The sequence below is a fragment of the Podarcis filfolensis genome (genome assembly GCF_964270895.1).
Source record: "Podarcis filfolensis genome assembly, chromosome: 12".
In the NCBI taxonomy this organism is placed as follows: domain Eukaryota; kingdom Metazoa; phylum Chordata; class Lepidosauria; order Squamata; family Lacertidae; genus Podarcis; species Podarcis filfolensis.
The window spans coordinates 27,297,590-27,305,968 of NC_139614.1; the positions used below are offsets into that span (position 1 = coordinate 27,297,590).

Genomic DNA, 8,379 nt, shown 5'->3' on the forward strand with positions numbered 1-8,379 from the left:
TGGACATGCTATGTGATCTGATGGTGAATTTGGGGTGACCCAGTGCAAAAATCCTGAGGATCCATGTGGATCCGTGCTTTGTAACCACGTTTTTGCACCACTGCGGCCCCAGGCAACAGTGGGTGTGTGATTTTTTGGGTGCAAGCTGTAGCCATGGACATGCTATGTGATCTGATGGTGAATTTGGGGTGACCCAGTGCAAAAATCCTGAGGATCCGTGTGGATCCGTGCTTTGTAACCATGTTTTAAGTGGGGAGGGAAGGAAAAGCGCTCAAGGGACAAGGAACACGCGTGGGGTGGGTGGAGAAGGATGCTGTTAATAATGCAGAAGAGGGGTATAAGAGGAGAAGGCTCTTATAAGAGGAGTGGGGAGGAGAGAGAGACAGAGAGTCTGCTTGCGAAAATCTTTGCTGCTATTTAGCAAGTGGGCAGGAGAGAGTACAGAGAGCCTGTTTGAAAAAACGTTGCTGCTATTTAGCGAGTGGGGAGGAGAGAGAGACAGAGAGCCTGTTTGAAAAAACGTTGCTGCTATTTAGCGAGTGGGAAAGAGAGAGAGACAGAGAGCCTGCTTGAAAAATCTTTGCTGTTATTTAGCGAGTGGGGAGGAGAGAGGGACAGAGAGCCTGCTTGCTTTAAAGGAGCCAACCGGACAGGAGCTGCTTACCCTCGTGTAAGCGGCTCCTCTCCTCTCCTCTCCCGCTTTGCTCCTTTAAAGCAAGCAGGCTCGCTGTCTCTCTCTCCTCGTCAGTCAGCGGCTCTTCTCCCGCTTTGCTGTTTCAAAGTGAGCCACGGAGGAGGGAAGGAAGGGGAACCATGGATCCTCTGCTCACGACTGCAGCAGATCCCCCCGCCATCCGTAGGCATTCACTCCATAACACGCACAGACATTTCCCCTTACTTTCTAGGAGGAAAGAAGTGAGTGTTATGGTGCGAAAAATACGGTATTTGATAAAAGTCATATTTAGTTTGACTCTAAGTTGAATGTAACTTTCTCCCCTGCAAGTATAAATAAGATATGCATCTTTACTTTAAAGCAAGTCTCAGTGTTTGGTGGAGTTTTTTTACCAGGTAATCTTCAATGCAATCCCGTAAAATCTACAAAGATAAGTCCCATTGAGATTAATGGGGCTTATTTCCTAGTAAATGGGTTTGGGATTGCAGTCTAGATAGGAGTGCTGCCTTAATGTAGGATTGTTCCCTGTTGGCTCGCCAAAAGAAAGCACTCATGAGATTCGGCTGATCTTAAAGTGCTTAATCTGGGCAATATTTGCATTTTAGTGGGGTTATGCGGGATTAGTTTCATTTTGCAGTATTCTAGTTATACTACCAGCTGTCAACTATTAGCAGAACTATATAGTTTCATTAGGTGTGATAATAAACCCCTGGGTAGAAGTACCAGTGCTGTTACCTTCTAGCCGCCATAATCCAAGCAATGCTTAATATTCCCCAGTGCAAACACTGTGCAAAAAGTATAACTTTGGCCCTGGGCTAGGCTTTCTGTGTATGTGGATATTAATAGAATCTACAGTAACAGAATATAAATTTTGGGGCTATACCAGCAGCATGTTCTTGATAATATTATTGAATATGAGTTAGACTTTTGACTGCTGTGGGATTTGCAACTCTGTAATAACCCTGGAACTACTGCCTTTGGGATTCTACGGGTCCAAAGCTTGATCATATTTATAACTATGTCACCTCTGTGCTGCCACTGCTCTGGGCATTCATTGACTGTGGAACAAACCGGATGTGACAAAAACATGTCTTTGCATCTAACTTGCAGGGTTCCCCCCCCCCCAAATTGCACCATGGTGTGGGGGTGGCTAACAAATAACAGAACCAGGGTCATCAAGAAAAAGGAGTTTAACTCTTTCCCCTCTGCTGCGATCTGAAGGAAAATCTCTTCTCTGAAGGTGCTGTTTGTCTGGGTGTGTGATTCCTCAATAAAGCCAAGAGCAGATTCTTCTCCCCACAATACAAGCTTCAGAAAAATGATTTTCCTCAGAGAAGGACAGGCTTAAATTCCCTCTCCAGGCTTGCTACAATCCCATTCATATTCTCTGTCTCTCTCTCTCTCTCTCTCTCTCTCTCTCTCTCTCTCTCTCTCTCTCTCTTTCTGTGTGTGTGTGTGTCTCTCACACACACACTCCAATGATGCAGTTTGCCTTTTAAAAATGCTGTCATGCATGTGCATTTTATCACTTTTATATCATTCTGTTTTTAAAGTGATTTACAGTGCAAGCCTATAATGTCTACTCAGAAGTAAGCCCTATTGAGTTCTACAGGGCTTATTCCCAGATAAATGCATCTATGAATGCAGCTTTGGTGTTCGTAAATGTTTCAAATGGCTATTGGTTTAGTTGGAAGCATGTTCTAGAATAGATGGCTAAGAAAATGAGTAACTTGCAGTGTGCTGGACTTGGAACACATGAGTATGAAATCACGTGGTGATATAAATTTACAGATATCTACACATAAAGAGAAGCAGCTGGACTTTTGCGAGCCATGAGGAATGTACAGCAGTTCCACAAGTATGACCTGCTTCACCTGTGTCAGGGGAAGGGGTGGGTGGTCACGCATGGAACAGAGGGAGGTAGGGGAGAATCCTACGCTGTCTGGACTATGCCTCAATAGTTTAAAAAGTTATGAAACAAAGGAAAAACAGCAACTACCCACCCCCATAACCATCACATTGGTTGCTTTATAAATTCAAATTAAGGTTCCTTCCTTTGGGGCATACTTTATCAGGAAGCTACTATATCTTTTTTCTATTGAATAAACGTCAGTCTTTGATGACTGTAAAGGGTTATGGACTTGTTTACCACATTTCACAAACTCCTGTTTGGTGACTGGATGCAACAGACAAAGCAGAGAGGAAGAGCCTTTCAGTATTAGCTTACCTACATGGTTGTTTGTCATAATGAAGAAGGGTTGCCATGCCAACATGAAGCACAATGCTGCCACTCCTTTAAGTTCTCCCCTCTCCTGAACTCTTGCCCACACATTTGTTCACGTTGAATAGTGAGTACTAGTCATAATAGCTGTAATTACCTCCAGTGCTAGACCCAGTGAGCCTCTGAATGCCAGTTGGAGCACAGGACATAAAGTAACATGCTCATGTCCTGCTTCCCATAGACATCTAATTGGCTGCTGTCAGAGCAGAATGCTGGGCAGAATAGACCTTTGGTCTTTTCCAGCAGGGCTTTTCTGGCAATTAGATGCATATTTGCCTACTTGTCATTGCTATGTCTTTTAAAAACACAAGTTATTAAAGAGCAGAAGCCGTCTTCTGGGATAGTCTCTTTAGACCCAAGACTGCCCTTTTAAGGCCAACCTGACTTGGGGTCTGATTTTCTACTGTCTACCCACTGTTCTCTTAACTTTTTTTTTGTAATATAACATATATAACACAACACATATCACATCACATCACATAAAACATAACATAAGATAACATGGTGATGGTGCTATCTGAACAACAACTCTTAGGTAACAGTATGATAATAATCCACCAGCTGAAGACCAATGTTCTAGGAGAAATCTGGGCCAATGGACATGAAGTGTTCAGAAGAATCTGCTTGAACATGTCTTCCAGCACAGAACACACAACTAGATTGCTTCCATGGATATGAAAACCAATTGAAAAAGGAACCACCTATAACCTTATTGTTGTTGTAAAATTGGGTAAAATTTGCAGGCATGAAATTCAGAATGCATGAATGCTGCTAAATTTCAGAAGTATAGCAGAAGTAGTTTTCCTGTTAAGGACACCTTTACAGTTTGAGTTGCTTAAAAAGGGATTCACTTATTCTGCCCTATTGTTTCATGGGCAATTTGTTGGAAAATATAATGCATGAGAGAAGTCCCCTTGACTCAGAAATCTGACAAATTATAGACTTTTTTTTAATGTGCTAGGCATCTTTAAGGTTGATTTGTAGGCAGGGAGAGAACCACTTTTTTAATGTGCAAGGCATCTTTAAAGTTGATTTGTGGGGAGGGGGAGAACTTATAATTTTGAGGGCAACAATTTTATTATGAAAAGGGCATGCAACATAGAGTTCCTTCGGAAAGTAACTTGCAGAATTTCAGAAGGATGCGTGCAGGGACTAGGGAGTTACAATGAATGGGAGGGAAAGAGCTTCAAGCTCCTATTCTGCGCAGCTGCCACCAGAAGTCACAGAAATTAAGTGCAGAGTTGATTTCGCAGACATGAATGTATGGGCATATGTCACAGAGGCAGAAGAACTTGGATGCCCCTCATTTTCCAAGTGTGCATCACTAGCAGAACTGACAAAGAGAACAGAACAGTCAAGAATAAGGTGATAAATTACTTCAGCATCCCTTTCCCCTTTAACAGAACCCAGAACTGTCAGTCACAAAAGAGTTCTCCCTGCCTTCTCTCCCCACCCTAGTGTATATGGCAAGCTTGGGGGAAAATTCAATTTTTGCAAACCTGCCATCTGCAGGGGCTTTTAAAGATCTGAATCACCCTGGAGCAGTTCAGAAATTCTGGGATCAGTGCAGCAGGCCTCAGAGAGATTCTGCTTCTGCTCAGAAAAACCACATATTTGTTCAAAATGGCCCTTTTCCACTTCTTGATTTGGGATTTGTCCAAATCTCTTGTAAACCCATAATATATCATGGATCAATGTGGCTGCCTGCATTTTGCAACTCTCTTTGACAGCATAGATCTGGACTTCAATAATGTTACCACCACACCACTGATGTCCATGCCCAACCTCTGGAATCACCTTCATGTGGAAGACCATCTGGCTCCTTCACATTTTCAGTGTGCCATGAAGATGATGTTGTTTAAATAGGTTTCTAAGGGTATGTTGAATATACCTGGATGCTGCTGATTCCAATGTTCTCTTTGCAATATCTGCTCATTAGGGTTTCTGCTGTTTTTATTATTACATATTTTCACTGTTGTGATATTTTACTGCATCTCATTTTTTAAATATTCTGTTTGCAACCTTGGATGCCTAAATGACAGAAAGGCAAGATGGAAATATTTTAATCAGCTGAATGAGTGAATAAACAAACAAACAAACAATCCTGTAATCCTCATTGCTTTTCTAGTGTATGAGACTGATCTGTGATGAAGTAATGAACAGCCTTCACTAGACTACCTAATTAAAGTCTCTAATGAAGATGGAAAGGAGAAGCTAAGATATATGACCTTCAGTTTTTATCCCCTTAAATCAAAACAAAGTCCTACAATCGTGTGCAATTACTGCACAGTTATAAATTCCAGCCAGATGAGATATTGTTGATGGGCACATTTTCAGTTAGTTTCTCAGGAGCTGGATACCTGGTGTGTACCTTTTCACATCTCAAAAATTCATATTAGCACAATGTAACCATAGCTAGAGCTCCTCAATGAAATTGTATAAAAATAGAAATTACGAGATGGGTGAGCTGTGAAAAGCTTGCCTTGGATTAGTTTGTAACTAACCTGAGATCTCCCCACCCCCTCAAAACATACACACACACACACACCTCAAGAAATTATACTAGTCAATCCAAGGATTTAGCAAAATCGCCACCCATCTCATTTCGTTTGGTCTTTCTCCTCATCCGCAGGGGTCAGCAAACTTTTTCAGCAGGGGGCCGGTCCACTGTCCCTCAGACCTTGGGGGTGTGGACTATATTTTTTTTGGGGGGGAATGAATGAATTCCTATGCCCCACAAATAACCTAGAGATGCATTTTAAATAAAAGCACACATTCTACTCATCTAAAAACACCAGGCAGGCCCCACAAGTAACCCAGAGATGCATTTTAAAGAAAAGGACACATTCTATTAACATAAAAACATGCTGATTCCTGGACCGTCCACGGGCCGGATTTAGAAGGCAATTGGGCTGGATCCGGTCCTCGGGCCTTAGTTTGGAGTAGATTTTTAAACGTTTTGGTTCATGAAAGGTTTATTCTGGTGTAAAGTCAGACATTGGGGTGGGGTGGAAATTGTGGGATGTAAAAATCAGGCGCAGTCAAACACAACATTGCTAGAGAAGACATGAAGGTTGTCTCAGTCCTCCAGCTGGAACTTCCTGCTTTCCTGGACTGAGATGAAACTTCCTATGTGTAACTTGAGATGGCCTCTCCTGAAGTAGTAAAATCCAGAACCACAGGCTGGCGACCATCTTGTCTCCTCTTGTCTCTATCAATGCCATCTTAACAACAGCACTACTAAAATGCACACTTGGCTTCAGGCCAAGAGAAGAAAAGGGGGCTTTCTCCCATAAGGAGATAGTCACCACATTTAAACTATGTTCTAACCTTTTAAGTCTGCCTTCTGGGAACCTTTGAGTGAACAGATGATTACTTGTGAGTAAACATTTTATACTTTACAGAAGACTGCATAGTGTCTTATTTTAGGAGGGATTAAATGGGGAAAATACCAGGAAATATTTACAGAGACTCTTAACGAGTCTGAGCAAGCTATCTGCTGTGCGTGTGTTTAAAAAAGGGGAATGTTAACTCTGCTGATTTTGTTGAACTTGTAAAGACAAGTTGGGGTAGGATATCTTAGACAATACATCCTCCCCCGCATCCCTAAACATTCCCACAGAAATGATATGTGATGATTCAGTTTCCTTATTTAATTTTATTTAATGAAAGAAATAATAGAACACAAGTAGTGTACTACTCTTTAAAATTGTCTGTAAATTATTATTTTTTATGTGCAATAGGTAGGATTTCCATGATGGAAATAAGTCTGTTTATTCATGGAATAGCCACTTCTATGAATGGAAGTGACACAGATCTTGCTGAGTCTTCCATGAACAAAAGCTGAGGCAGGGATAGTTTTTACTGCTTCTTCCTGCAGCTGCCTGTGCCATCTTCCACATTGTTCCAAAGGATCCCCCAACATATTTTTCAGGAGATGGTTGAGGTCTGTGTGCGGAGATGAACAGAGTCCTTGTTCTTTCAGCAGAACTGCATTTGCAATACTCTGAATCCAACCCAATGGGCAAAAGGTTGGTAGGTGAAGCAGGGAGGGAGACAGTGTGGGGAGGTGCTTGCTTGCAGAGCCCCACCCTTCCGTCCATACATTCTGAGAATGAATGAAGGGAAATGCCTGAACAGGCATGTAATGGCAATGAGCCAAAAACACAGTCACTTGGCTTTTTTTTTTTTACTCCAGAACAAGCAGAAAATTAATGTTTTACCCATTATCTCACTTTTGGTCTTGACCTTGTCTGAAACCACTTTTGTTGCTTTCATCATTAAAATAGGCTTTGTTCATTCTCTTAATGCCAGCAGGCCATCTACAGAGTGCCCTCTTTGTACCCTAGCGAAGAGTGCAAAGGGATGGCAGCTAATGTAATGCCCAGTTTGGTGACTTTTGACTGCTGAGCACATAAATTTAGCATCTTGCAGTCAGATCAAGCAAACACAAGGGGAAGCAGTTTCAGGGTAATTTACAGCCAATAGGACAGGCAGGCAAAGGAATGCATTTTACCATTTAGAGAGAGAGAGTAAAAGGTAGAAATTTATGGTTTTGGTCTTCAGTGTCAAGAGAAGTGAGTCATGAATTCTCCATCATGCTGAATTGCTTTGTCTGAGATCAAACTTGCTTAGAAGACTGTGCCCATCTATGGGGCCAGGTGGAATTTATACACCTAATGACTCTGAACAGGTATGCACCTTGTTTTCATTTTAAAAAAATCATTGTTATATGAGGAGTAACAACTACACCAGGAAGAAAAAGTTGGCTATATTATGACACTCCTTTTGTAAAATTTCTCCCCTACTGAAACCAGTGGCACTAGCTGGAGATAGTTAACCACAGTAGCTCCAAGCTGTCACTGTCATAGTCAATGAGCCCAGGCCTGGGACCTCTTACAGCAGTGATTGCCAAACTCGGCCCTCCAGCTGTTTTGGGACTACAGTTCCCATCATCCCTGACCACTGGTCCTGTTAGCTAGGGATGATGGGAGTTGTAGTCCAAAAACAGCTGGAGGGCCAAGTTTGGCCATCACTGTCTTAGAGGAATGAAGAGACTCCAGAGTCAAAGGACCCAGGGCTACCTCTGTCCAGTATCTGCTCCTCGCCCCCCCCCCCCACTCTCAATTTGGGAGCTTATCTCTAGATACCACCAGCAAAAGAAGTGTCCAAAGTAGTCATTGGAGACTAGCCCATTAGAGTGAATGGGGCATTGCCTCACCAGCCTCACTTTCCCCTGATCTCAGCTGCTTGCCTTTTTTATATATAATCAGTTGGGTTGGCTCTGCCTTTTTATTTGGCTCTGGTTTCCATCTACTGTTGAAGGGGCCTTCTAAGAACATTTGCCTGAACATGCTTAGAAGTCTCCTTGCAATTGGAATCCCTGATAACACTAGATCTAGCAGGGCTTCCCCCGTCCCAGCAA

At 42.4% G+C, this 8,379-nt stretch overlaps 1 long non-coding RNA gene across 1 annotated transcript in view; it reads left to right on the forward strand.

Annotated features, from left to right (window-relative positions):
* LOC310745837 overlaps positions 1-8,379 on the forward strand; it is a 39,259-nt gene that overhangs the window by 9,163 nt on the left and 21,717 nt on the right. The gene's annotated exons all lie outside the window — the stretch shown is intronic.